This window comes from Struthio camelus, chromosome 1 (assembly GCF_040807025.1).
Source record: "Struthio camelus isolate bStrCam1 chromosome 1, bStrCam1.hap1, whole genome shotgun sequence".
NCBI lineage: Eukaryota > Metazoa > Chordata > Aves > Struthioniformes > Struthionidae > Struthio > Struthio camelus.
In genome coordinates, this window is record NC_090942.1 from 195658555 (window position 1) to 195672688 (window position 14134).

Consider the following 14134-nt stretch of genomic DNA (forward strand, 5'->3'; position numbering starts at 1 on the left):
CATATGAGGGCTGCAGAAATTAATCAAACAAGCTGTTTCCATGGGATCTGAATGAAGTGGCTTAGATTGCAAGAGGAGGAATTAGTTTCGATTTGAGGAAATGCTTTCTACTAACAATGATAGTTGAGTACTAGAATAGTTTAGCTGGTAGGACTGTGGTATTTCCATGCTAAAACCAGTTTAGTGTTTCACAAGAATCCTCCACGAATGGTTCAGGGATGGCCATTTCTGCTTTAGGATGCTTTAGGTTCAGGACAACGCAATAAACGACCTCTCTGGGTCTTACTTTTTCCAAGAACTCAGCCACAAGGAATAAAAAAACCCTTCTATAAATTAGAGGACTTTAGAGAGAAGCAGGTCAGGCCGTTTGTTTTGTCCTTGCTGGTAACCAACCAGTCACCCCTCAAATCCGTTTGGTGCTTAGCAGAGGTTTCCCCAACACAGCACTTCTACTCCTCACAGCCCCAGAGGGCTCTCCAGGGAAGAGGGGGAGCCCCCTCTCCAGGAAGAGGCTGCAGCTGTGAGCCCCAGCTGGTACTCCAGGACATACAAAGGCATTCAAGGTGCCAATGCGGAGTCCAGGCCTAAGTTTTCTTGTCATCTGAGTAGTCTTTTCCTCTATTAGTATATAATTGTCTAGCCGCTGCATATATTTTTTTAAGATTCTGCCTGCCTGCTAAAGTTGAAAACAAATCTAAATGCCACTCTGAGCTCCTCCTCTGCCTCTCAGGGCTGCTGCTCCACTCTCTTTCTGGCTCCAGCAGCCTTCTCCAGTGGCTGATAAACCAATGCAAGTGAGTAATGCCACCTGTGGCAAGAAAATAATTAAGGCCCCTTTTTCACCACAACTGTAGTCCTGTTTTCTGTCTAATAGCACAAACCAAGATCAAGTGCTGTCTAGCCCCATTTCTCAAGGGTCAGACAGACAGTCAGAATGAAGAACCTCCATTTGTGAGGAAATGTAATATAACTATAAGTTATTTGCAACATCTTCTTTGTTTATTGCAAGGAAACTGCTATGTTTTCCTTTTTTTCTACACGGGCCATTTCTTTCTACCGACAGCAGCCTATTAAGAGTAATCAAGCAGAGACTTAGTTTTGAAAGATTTATTGCCTCTATATTAAATATATGAATTTCATAGCCAATCAGACCTCAATAGTCTTGCAAGATACAAATAGGACATGAGAGCATCAGATATATATAGATATTTTAGAATACAGCTTTCTAATTCAGCATTTTATGTTGTTGCTATTGATTGTTTTGGAAACCATTGCTTAGGAGAGAAAGAAGGAAACATCTTTCTGTATTCATCATATGTGGGGTCTCAAAGCAGCTTATGAATGAGAATTTTTCTAGAGTGACAGAAGATACAGTTTTTACATTCTAAAGTGATTCCACATTAAAACTAAATGAAGACAAATACAAATATTTTAGCAAGGTAAAGGTCTCTATAGACATAAAATTGTTATAGAAGTCACTACAAAAAATAAAATGATCTAACAGTCACAGGATCTCAGTAATTAGAAAATTTGATTTTTCCATAGTTCAAGCAATCTTTCCAGTTTTGGGGAAGTATTCATGGTTTTTAACATGAATAATAAAACCAGAAAATTCTTGAAATTCTTGACAATCACTTGCACAAATAATATCATTACAGAAAGAAGTATTTCCACCCACAAAACTATCTAAGAGGAAAAAGAAAAAAAAAAAAAGAAAGATCTCTAGCAATTCATGAAATGGGATGTTATGCATTTAATATAAAGTTTTTGGGTAACAGTAGTGAAAAGCATATTATCTCAGTGCAAGTGCCACCATTATATTTGACATGGATATGGCGTGTCCCAAGCTCCAGAGTGCAGTCATTGATAGTGCTTTTGGGTCTCCATACTCTATTCTCCTTTTTGCCATATTTCCAATACCTTTTTCCATGAAGTCCCAGTGGACAAAATCAAGGGTTAGCTGTTACAAGTCACAAATAATATCACCAGTGCTGCGCTGGTTTACACAAGCAGAGGCTATTCTAATGCAATGAATAGTCCTTTGAGTAATGAGTGATCTTATTTAATACCATTCTTCTACAAAAACAACATGTATAACTTTAGTAGCCTTCTAAATATTGTCTTTAGTCTCTACTTCAAATTATTTGAACAGCTGGTAAAAATATTTCTCTGCCTTAGAGAAGCATCATGTGTAAAGTTGGGTAATATAAATATATTCTCATTTTCTCTCATTCTGATATTAAAAATATGTTTACATTGACTACATCTTCTCCTTTTGTGTGCTTTTCTACTTGATTAGGCTAGTTATCACATTCATAGTCAGGAATTTTCAGAAATTTAGAAAATTTTAAAAGAATAAAACAGGATTTACAAAACATTCTCCACCACTGATCTGGAATGAACTAGAGTTATTCTAGAAATGCATTAAAGAACTGATTTTGAACAAATGACTGATTTCAAAGAGATGGAATAGTCAGGTAGATTATTCACCATGAAACATTTTCTCAGTTCTAGCTCTGATGTCTGATTAATATTCATTATAGTGTGTTTATAGTCCCTCAGAAAGGCAATTCAATAAGGCCACTGGAATACACATAGGGTGTATGGAACAAGATAGTACAAATCCATATTATATTCACATCATATTCTGCTGCTTCACAGAAATCCTCAATTGAAAAATAGTGTCACGAAATGCAGTTACTCGCTTACTGTAGCTCTCTTAATTGTTGAGCTCATCTCAAAGTCTGACACATCTAATTTTTCTTACTGGAAGATGTGATCCCTCTTCGTCATCAGACCATGCTGAGGTTATGGGTCCAGGAGACACAAATCATAGTTGCCTACTCAAATCCTCACATGACCCTATTCCAGATTACAGCAGTTTTGTGAGTGAATGCAGAAGGGGCTGACACACACACTCCATAGACTATATGACTGCTACTAAATGAAAGGACTCATTGCTTGCAAAACAGACTGGCTCTTGACTTAACAGATGAAGCAGAGACAATGTAACTCCAGATAATAATGCACATGATGTTTGTAAATTCCTCCTTCCAAGTTGCAACACAGCTTACATTTCATTTCACAGACAGCTACATCTAATCTTGCTCTCTTTGAGCTAAAAGGATGAGATTCATTGCAGATGTTTATGTGAAAGGTAGGACCCATGTTCTATCTTTACAGTCATTGAAGAAAAACAGGCACTCCTATGGCAAGATTCATCTCATTTATGAAAATATATCATCCAAACATTTTCTCTACACTGATTGCAGTGTAGCTCATATGGAACGAAGTATCTCATATGTAGACATCTGTAGTGTAGACGTTTAACATCTGGTGAGGTAGATCTCACTACAGGTCTTAGGAACTGAGTGGAAACTGGGCACCCATGAAAGCAGGTTCTAAGCACCATAATAAGGGCCAGACTATACAGAGACACAGAGGCGTCAGGGTCACAAGGAGATGATAGTTTGACTGTAGTAGACCTCTACTTCCTTGATCCTCAGTAGTGATTCCACCATAGTACTATTTTTCCATGGTATTCATCTGTGCAACATAAGTAGAGGAAAAGATCCACCCTTATTTTAACAAAAGAATAAGGCACATATGCTATGTGGTCTATCTTTGCTGGGTGGTGGGACTTTGCAGTGCTCAAAATGACATTTTCTCTGATTCATTGAACAAATTAAGAAGTCCCACGTTGATCTCTGAGCCACTTCCAGACATTCATCAACCAGTCAACTTTATGTATTTGCCACCAAGCTCATCATACCCTGCATACTGGGCCTGGTCCCTCACAAATCTAACCTGCCTGCTACTCTTTCTCGGCAGCTCCTGGCAGTCACACGCTATGAATGTTTAAACTCTTCTTGCCTAAATCAATCAGCTTTGCTCCCAGCACAAGCTGCAGTGACCAGAGGCAGGGAACAGACAGTAACGCTATAGCTCCTTGCTGTCATGCAGTCAGTGATCAAGTGACAAGAGGCTAAAGTTCTGCGTACTAAATAAGACACACCCAGCGCAAAATACCCAGAAAGATGATATCCTATACAACAGCCTTTCAACAAACAAATCAAACTAACAACTATATAACTATTTTATGGTCAGTACAGTGCCAGGAAAGGCACTGGACAGAAATAAAATATTGATTTTTTTTCTCCATCAATAAAAAGTAACTTTTTTTACAGATACACACCTATACATACCTATATGTGACACACAATCTTTTTTTCAAAAAGATTGTACCTGATTTTTGTTCTTTGACTTTAGCATTGAGTCTGAAACTCCACAAAGCACAGGTGTGTGTGAGAGAGGGAATAAAAGAAAGAGAAGGGTAAAATGAATTCTTTCATGCCTCAGGCAGATGCGTAGGAGTAGAACGATGTGCACCTTACACATCTGTGCAATGACTGCAAATTGTCTCCACAGCACCATCTATCGGTCTTTCACTGACTATAAACCACACTACGGAAAACACACGACCAGAAACCATGTACCTCAGAGCTGAAGCAATATAGCCATCCTCTCTACACTTTCCCCTTCCCCCAGTCCAGTTTCTATTGCTTCTCTTCAGGTAATACAAGTTAATACTTATGTGCACAACGTACCAAAGAGATAGGGGAATATAACGGTATGCATTGTCTTCAGATAAATAGAAGTTTTCTCTGCCGGAATTTCTCATTAAGCAATGGTCTATGCAACAAATTATCTTGCTTTTCTGTTGCACATAATCAAATTCTATGTAAATTTCCTTCTATAAATAACATCACTTGAAGAATACAATACCAAAAATGTAGATGAATACTTCATTAAGCAATTTAAAATTGAGGAAGCCCATTTGATATCGTTCTGTCACACACACACATATACACAATCAGAAAGCTACTGTGATACTCTAAAATAATAATAAAAACATGAACCAATTCTATTTTGGTGTGTTTTTGCCTAGCTATATGCAAGCATAAGGGATCTGGCAAAGGAAATTGTTTTCAACATGAAATGAAAGCAATTTTAATCTTTACATATCCTTTAATTTCTTCCTGATACCCTCCTCCTTTCCTAATATCATCATTATGACCTGCTATAAAATACATACATATAATCATTAAGCTTAACTGTTAGTGAATCTTAGTGTGCATAGCAAGACAGATGATTAGCAATCCTTTACACAGAGAAATAAGCAGCTTTCAGTGCTTTATGTTCATTAAGAAATCTAAACGAAGGATTAACTTTTGTTATCTAAAATGTAGGACCCATGCTGTACCCCTTCTAGGCAAATCTTCTTGTAGTTATGTTGTTTTATTTACCGGGGGTTTAATGGTTTTCCAGACATCTATGACTTCTTCCTAAGTATTGAGTGAACATTCATAATAGCATGATAAAGAAACAGGTTTTCCACATCACAAGTAAGAAAACTCAATCTCAGAAACATCACAAAGGAAGTATTTACAGGGTAGGGATAGAACTGATATCTAAGGCCTGGATGTCTTCCAAACTCTAGTTGCTCTACTGTCCTTCTACAAATGAGTGGATTTTATGTACTGCCTAAGGTTTTACACCCCTTCAACACATCCCACCACCAAGCTGAACTATTGCTGTGTTGTGTACTATAGGAAACAGATCACTATTATACTGTAAAAGCCATATATTTTAAAATGCGTCTCCTTTTCCCACATATTAAAAGCATTACTGACTAATCTTCTGGAGGAGAGGGAAGAGATGAGAGGTTTTTTTTGTTTTTTTTTTAAGGCTTGGGAAATTTATCGGTGATTTCCGTTTAAAACATTTTAGTATCAATACTTGTTCCAAACACAGATCATGAAAAAAAATGTGCACATTTATCCACATATTAATTGAAAAAGTATGGAAGTGATAAAACTACCTCTAGGACAGTATTCAGCACTGGTAGGAAGGTATTCAGTTGCCAAGTGATATTTTAGGCATCATGTAGTACCTCACCTGAGAGATATTTCACTCACGCCTTCAGATTGACACAGAGGTAAGACCTGGTCACATCTGGTAGCCCTGGTGGGGGTCTGCACCACCCTAGAGAATCTGAAATGGTGCCAATGGTTAGGCAATTGAATTCCTCATTTAAAGTTTTTGTCCTTGTACCCTTGAGTGGGTACAAGCTGAATTCCTGTGTTCATACAGTGCCCTGCTGACTTTTATGGGACTCTCTACTCAGAGGGAGGAATTCACCATATCCAGCCATACAGACCAGGAAATAAATTTTATTTGATCTCTTAGGTTACATATGCCTCCAAAGTTGAATTACTCTGTTCAAATGGCATCAAAAGTGGAAACAGATTGGCTGCATGTGTTTCTCAAATGCGTAAAAACTCAGTTTCCCAAAACATCATGTATAAAATAGGGTACCCTGAGTGTTGCAGAAAAATGTTTTATTATGGCCACTTAGAGAATTTTAAAATAGGAAAAAAGCTACTCCTAGATAAAAGTTCCTGTATTTCAAAGATATGGATTCCACAACTTTCTAATGTGAAATTTTACAGTATGTAACTCTTTCTATCTTTAGAAATATCCTGCTAACGCATAGCTTAAAATAGTCCTTGCTAAGACAAAAGTTGATTAGTTCTCCACCTTCTGAATAAATGTTGATGAATAAATGTTAGCTGCCTCTTCACAATTACCTTTCATATAACTATAAACTATGGAACTATAGGACTATAACTCAGATGCCTCTTTTTTAGTGAGAATAAGCCCAATACAACCAAATATTTTTGAAAAGTCCCATTACCTTATTATCCATAATGCTGATCTCTAGGCTCTCTCCAATTTTTTTACATCAACATAAGGTCCTGCTTAGCTAGAGCAAAATAATGGTTTCTTATATGTTACACTCCTGCCAATATATTGTGGAAAGACTAAGCTTTTTTTTGTTTTTGAATCATGGGGGTTTTTTTGCAAAGGCTTTGCATGTCTGACTCTCCCTGAGTGTGTGTTCCACTGTAACCTCCAAACTTTTCCTACCTAGTTGTCTGAGTTTCCTTTTCTGAAGTGCTTTGCAATTACTCTGCTGTCCTCACCTGTTATTTCAAAGTAATTTTTGTAAGATTTATCTGAGAGGCCCCACCTCCACATTTTCAGCTGTTCCTCCCCACTGAGACAGAATAAAATCTATTTGTATATGCTACTTGTTGTGGAGGTAAAACAGCTTCTCCAATAAGACATAAGGGCAGGTTCCTTTTCTTTTTTTTTTTAATGTACTTGTTTAAAATGTTCAGCCACCTCTTCTCCCAGATTGATAGTTTGAGGTAGAGCTCTCTTTTGAAACCCTGTTTTATCTCCTCCTACAGACTTTTGACATGTCTGTCACCTCTTTTAGGTGGTCATAAACACACTCTTAGTAATGTAATGTTGCCTTCTTTTTTTTCACGGCCTTTCTTTCCCGAACATCCTGTACCGTTCTATATCAACACTCCAATCCTTTGATTTATCTTACAAAGTCTCTGTCTTGCCAATTAAGTTATAGCTTTGTTTGTGTAGCAAGACATCTAGTTCTTTCTGTTTATTTCACATACTCTTAGAGATAGCTAAAATGTTTGGCTAGTTGCCCTGAAATTCTGGCTCTTGTTTCTCTTTATCTCCCAATTGAAACATCCCATTTCTTTCCTGGATTTCAAATCCTTTACCCAGTTGCCTTTCTTACAAACACAGGTAACGGTTTCTACTCTTTCAGAAAAGGAGAAAGGGATCATTATTCAGGTTTACGTTCTAGTCTTCTTCAACAAGTTTTGTTTTGCCATCACTGCCTTAATGCCTTTGTCATGTAATTGTAAGAACCATGATTCAAACACCTAATTTCATGCATCTACAATGCCAGTGCTTACATGTGAGCTAGGGGTCTGATCTCCCATTACAGTCAACAGGGATCTAGGGTGGATTTAGGGGCTCACGCATAGGTGTCCAACATCACGTGAGATGCTACTGAGTATCTGACCTAACCTCCAGAAGGGTACAGGTCACCTGTAGGACAAGTCTTTGTCAACATAAGCCAATATAAATCCTATCTACCAGACCTCTGCAGGCATCTTATGTAACTCTGGGTACCTTCAAAGGCACGAGGCACCTCTCTTTAGGTGTTTTACTCCTCCTCAGTACAGTGCCTAAAAATTAGCTCATCCTGAAGTCAAAACCCATGCTCACTCAATCAGCTGAACTTTTCTGTAAGGTCCTGTGAGACTGTATTGAATAGATTCCCATTGATTCTAAAGGGAGCTTAGATACCTAGCAGCTCAAATATTGACACCTAAATTTGGATGTCTACAGTCTGGAGCTGAATTCCGCTCTCTGTGACTCTAGCCTGGGGTCTGATTCGTTAAACCTGTGCTTTCCTGAAACTACTACTATGCTGAAAGGCTGTGCCATAAAAATCTCAAAAATGTAACAGTTGGGTTTTCTGAAAGAATGTTAGTGCTCACTGAGAAGCACAGACATCTGAGAGAAATCATGGAAGACTAAAACTAAATGGCTTTGAAAAACACCAAAAGTTTAAAGGATGTTATTCTATTATGTATTAAAAAATTGCAAAAGAAAGCAGTGAACTTTAGTGCACCAATACCTACCCTCTGATGGCAGAATAATAAACATAAATCACTCCAAAACTCTGAGCAGAAATTTTCTGGGACAGAAGGAAGGTGTTTGCAGCGTGTCAGTAAAACTAACAGATGTAAATTCTGGAGAACTGACAAATGTAGGTAGGGAAAGGAAATTTAATTGGTTGTTTTACATTAAAAATATAAATTGTTGGGATTTAAACAGTAATAAAATAGGATGTCTATCTAAAATTCTGCATATCCCTTATGTAAGCTGTAATAAAAATAAAAATATAGCAGTTTAACTGCTAGTAAAGCTAAGCGACCCGCTTAACTAAAATATAATATATACACACACACACACACACATATATATATGTATATATATCTCCTCTCAACTGGATATCTTGAAAGCCTTGAGAAAATCAGGTGGGGACCTGGATTACGTTTGCTGTGACCTGAAACTAAGGTTGACCAAATACCAAAATTCAGTATTGGAAATTCTTTCAATAACGCACTTGTGTTTAGCCCTGTCCATTGTTTTTTCTTTTAATGAAAACAAACCAAAAAAGAAACAGGAAATACAGTTCAAGATTCTGGTCACTTGGCTTAGAATGAGAGCCTGAGGCTAAGGGTCCCACAGCTGAGGTCAGTACTTGCCTGCTTGAAGGACAGACCAACAGTTACTTATGTCGCTGCATCAGTCTCTCTCCCTCTACTTCTCTCTCCTTTCACATGTTCCTGTCTCTTCCTCTCTTCTCTCACTACCCTTTCCCCCCTGCTAAACCTTCACAAGAACAATTTTTCCCTCAAACCTTCCCAATAAATGTGTCATTAAAAATGAAACATTTCTGCTTTTGCCTCCTCCTTCTTAAATTCTACATGTTCCTCAATCATTGAATAACAAGAATCTTTTTTTTTTTTTTCCTCAAGTGTGTAGCCTTGGAAACTTTGGTTTTGACTAATGGTATTTAAGTACATAAATGGCAATACACTAACTTGTGTGGAAGGAAAGACTTAATAGTATGGAACGCCCGCTGTGGGCTGGCAAGAACAATTTACCCCTTCCAAATATTCTGGCAGGGGGAAATGCATGGCCTGTAACAATCAAATTAATGGGATTAACTTGTTAGAGATTTCATAAATTAGAGTAATAAAGAGAAAAAAATGATAATCTTTATTCTTTGTAACTATGCAGTAGAAATAAATGTACAGCATTTTACATCTCTAAACTGCAGTGAGAGATACTATTGCACCATGTGATTTCACATACTATTTTTACAAATGATCATAAAAAACAATAAAAGCTTATTTTAAATTGCATGAAAAGAACAGGTACCCAAGGAAATCTTCCTCCATCATCCTTTATTAATAAAAAAAAATACAAATTTTAATGAAATGACTAAATAGCTTATTTCAAGTGATTGCTCTAAATTCCTTTCTAATACATGTAAATCTCTATCTTAGTGAAAATTTCACAATGTTTTAAATTTTTGTGCTATTAGTTAAAAAAAAAAAAAGCTTTCCTTAATACGAAAGGAAAAGGTATTGAGGTACTAAGGTACCTATTACCTGACGCTGTGCAAATCTGGTTAACATTTCTGCAATGCTTTTTCTTCCATTTCTAAAACAAAGATAATGAGCCATCTTTTCAGGTACACTGATTCGGCTCCATTGACTTTCATAAATTTATGCTGATTCACACATGCTGCAGAAGTTCTTACCTGTACCCCAGAAGCATTAGAAGGCTAAGTCAATTAAGTTTGCTAAATTCTTCAGTCTTTTCATATTTGTTAAGCTGCCTTTAATCTTTTTTTTTCTCTGTTTAGTGGTTCATGAAAAAAAAAAAAAAGTGATACACCCTCATGATATTTGCACAAACTGCAAAGAGAAGGGGAAAAACAAAAAACTAAAAAAACTCAAGTCTGTTTAGTAATTCAGATTTAGAAAATTCAGCTGACGTACAAATGGCCAGGTAGTGGGCATGCATTAGTTCACTTTCTGAGGAGAGTGGTGCAACATGCGGATGGAAATGGAGTAGGTCCCAAGGGAAACCTAATGTGGTGTGACGCTGCAAGCAGATTAAATGGAGGCCCAGTAATGCTGTTATCATATAACCTCTAAAACCTCAGAATGTGATACAGGTTTCACAGACTGTTTAATTCTTCCCCTATACCTCCCTCTCCCTGCTAAAGTATTTATTCCTGAGAAACATTTGGCATCTAGCTACGTGGTAGGAATACTAACATACATTCAGAACATTGCAAAGATACACACCCCACTATCCTGAATCAGAGATAAAATTCTATTTACTTCATTCCTATCTGAGTAAGACCACCTAGATTTTATCTGAACATTCGTTTAATTGGGAATTATCATCATTGGCAAGACCTACAGGAGACTGCTAATGGGTTATATGTAAGATGCCAGAAAGTGTAAAGCACATTGAGACTGCCATGTTCCATTTGCCCCGAAAAAAAAAAGAAATCTCATAGTGATACACACAAGAAGACATAAGGATACTGTTAATTATAGAGGTATTTGCCTGTGATAAATTAAACATGGTACACTCAAAATAGAACTCAGCTGCTCAAGATTTAACAGGGAAAGGCTTAGGGGGAAAAAAAAAAACATTTTCTGCCCTGCAAGTGAACAGTCACTACCTCTGAAAGTAAGTCCTGTCTACACTTGCAATCTATAGTCGCAGTAGTGCTGATAGCTGAATGCACAACGGGTACAAATACTACAGTAATATACAGATCTGTTCTCCCTAGCAATTCTCGTGCAAGGTAACGAAGGGGGTAGCCTCCCCCATACACCATGACAGGCTGTCTTTGCAGTAAGCTACCCCTACTTACCTAAATCTCTCTCCTCACCTTTGTGCAGATGTGTATATACGGGTATATGTGTATGTGTGTGCACTGAGGTGTGGATCAGCTTCCCAAAACAGCTGCTTTCGTCTGGCATTTGATCTGCCTTTGAACCAATGTGTGGTGATCTCATGAGTTCAGCTGCAGCCCCTAGGAAGGGCCAGGCAGAGACCCGTTATTGTGCTTCTGTATTGCCACTGCGCAGAGGCACGAGGCTGTTTTCTGAACACCTCCCCAAAGGCACGATGCTTTTGCCCAAATCTTAATGGTAGCTAATTCTGGCCATGTTTAAAATACTAATTCCAGAGATTCACACAGAAGTAGTCGAATGTAGAAGCTTAATGCTGGCAAAAGCGGAAGTCCCAGAAGAGAACCCAGCGGGCATTTTCGCTGCTCAGCTCCCGCTGCACATGATGCAGAATAGCTGCATCACTGCTCCCTTTTCCTCTGCTGCCTGTTGATGTCTGGCGCTTGTACAAATAGCTAGCTGCCTTTGAGAGCGATGTGGCGGGCAATCCCTTAACACTGGATGCAATGGCATTTTCAGGTCTGTATGCTTGCCTGGTTTTCAAAGCGTTTCACTCCTCCGGGTGCTGAAGTCTCTTGTAGAGATACAGTGAGGCTCAGCACGAGGAATACTTCTGCATTTTGCAGTTTTTGCATCCCTTCCCCGCCTCCCCCCACCCTTGGGCCGGGCGCTGCCGGGTGGCAGTGGGGCAGCGGGGCCCCGGGGGCTCAGGCACGGCAGGCGGCTCCTGCCCCCCCCCCCCCCCGCACCTCTGTGGGAACCCGAAAGCAGAAGCCTTTCACCACACATCTCGGAGGAGCTCAGAAACCCCGAAGTGGCTCTTTCTGGTGTCAGGCGGCAGGCGAGGACCCCCGCAGGGCGGCCCGGCCTCGGCGGGGCAGGCAAGTTAAGGCTGGTGGCTCAGGCTCAGGGCAGCCCAGGCAGAGACCTGGATTTCTTGTGGCGCCTTCTCAGCATCTCTGGCTCTGCACGTTACTTCCCCCCCCCCCCCCCCCTTACCGTTTTTAAGCTCCTGCTTGTAAGTTCTGCCCGAATTTTAAGGAAAGGAAAAATAAAGTGGGGAAATGGTGCCTAGCCTCGGTTTCCTCTGGTCCGCCCTTACCAGTCCCGATCCCCACTCGGCACCGCGCAGCCTTCTGTTAGCAGCCGGGCTGGGACAGGCGCAAGGCGACATGCCATCCCGGGACGGGGCGCGCAGCGGCGCGCAGCTCCGCACCCGAGGACCTCCAGGGCCGCCCGGACCGGGGCATAGCGACCTGAGTCACGGCTCGGCTGCGCCGGCAGGAGCGGAGGCCAGCACGGCTCTGGGCCAGAGGCTCTGCGCCGCCGCTGCGCGCAAAGGAGGAGGGCGAGGGCGGCGGAGCGCAAAGCTGCGGTCCGAGCCCGGCGCGCACCGCGCGGGACTGTCTCAGGACAGACTCAAACGGCCCCCGACTGCGTTTGCGCTGGGCGCTACAGACCTTTGCCGGCTGCATAGGTGTCTTTGCAAAGTTTCTTTGGAGTCGATCGTTGTATATTTATATATTTAACCGGTCCCTTGCGGTGGCTGTTCTCCCCCCCCCCCCCCCCAGGAGTGAAGCCTCACTCCCTCTCTAGGCGGTTGTTTGCTCGCTCCGCGCTCCACCCGCGGGACGATATCCCGGCGAACAACGAAGGGCGGGAGCACCGCGCCGAGGCAGAGCGGGCGGAGGGGCGCGCAGCCCTGCGCGGAAGGGCCGGCAGTGCGCGGCGCGGCCGCAGGGGGGCGCTGCCGGGCAGGCGGCTTCCTGCGCGGGAGCGGCGCGGCCGCGCAGCAGCGGGGCAGCCAGGGCAGCGCGCGCTGCGGCGGAGACGGCGCGACCGCGCAGCTTCGGGCATCGGCGGCGGGACGCGGCTCCTCCGCGGCAGACATTGCCGCTAGCCGGAGCGGGGAGCGGGTCGCCTGGGAGGGAACCCCCTGATTTTGTGCCCATTTGTACTCTTTTTGCCATGACTGCCGGGCCGTTCCTCTCGTATCCATGCCCTGCAGCAGCCTGTGCTCCAGCGGGAAACATCGCATCGGCAGGAGCTGTTACTTTTTACAGCCAGCATGAGCTTCCCCGAGGGAACAAGGCGATGCCACTCTAAGCAGCCGGGGGAGAATTTGCCGCTCGTCTGTAGCACCGGGGCAAGGCGGCCGGCGCGGCTCCCGCGGGTGGGGGCGATGGAGACCCTCTGACTCGTGCGTGTGTCCCCGACAGCGTGTCCGCGCGTGTGGCAACGATGAAGAAAATAAAGTAAAAAGGGGGGAAAGTGGCTGAGATGGACGACCGCCGGTGAAATAAAGCAAACATCTTTTAAAAGGATTTAATTTTACAAAAGGGATTGAAAGGGGTTCTTCCAAGGGAAAATGTGACCTGTTACTACCTTTTGAAGGAAGATGCCAGCTGTCAACGCATGCACCTAAACCAAGTAAGTTCTCCTCAACTGTGATATGTTTTCCTTCTGACTCTTTGACTCCCTTCTCGTCCCTCTGCAAAGAAGTCCCTAGGACGGTATGAGCTAACTTTTGTGCCGCCGCAAGTATAGAGCGACTAAGACACTGGGTACCTTCCTGATTGTAGCCTAGGGGAACATTAGGATCCCGTTCTTTCCTTTTGACATAATAAATCTTTTGAGGGGTTTTTTTGTTTGTTTTCTTGTTGTTTTTGTTTTCCTCTCTC

General features: G+C 41.6%; 1 protein-coding gene across 1 annotated transcript in view; it reads left to right on the forward strand.

Annotated features, from left to right (window-relative positions):
* Positions 1–13209: 13209 nt before the first annotated feature.
* The window catches only part of TRPC4 (transient receptor potential cation channel subfamily C member 4), a 155851-nt gene continuing 154926 nt past the window's right edge, over positions 13210–14134 (forward strand). The window contains exon 1 of the mRNA XM_009686443.2: positions 13210–13883. The gene's annotated coding sequence lies outside the window, so the exon portion shown is untranslated. The remainder of the gene's footprint in view (positions 13884–14134) is intronic.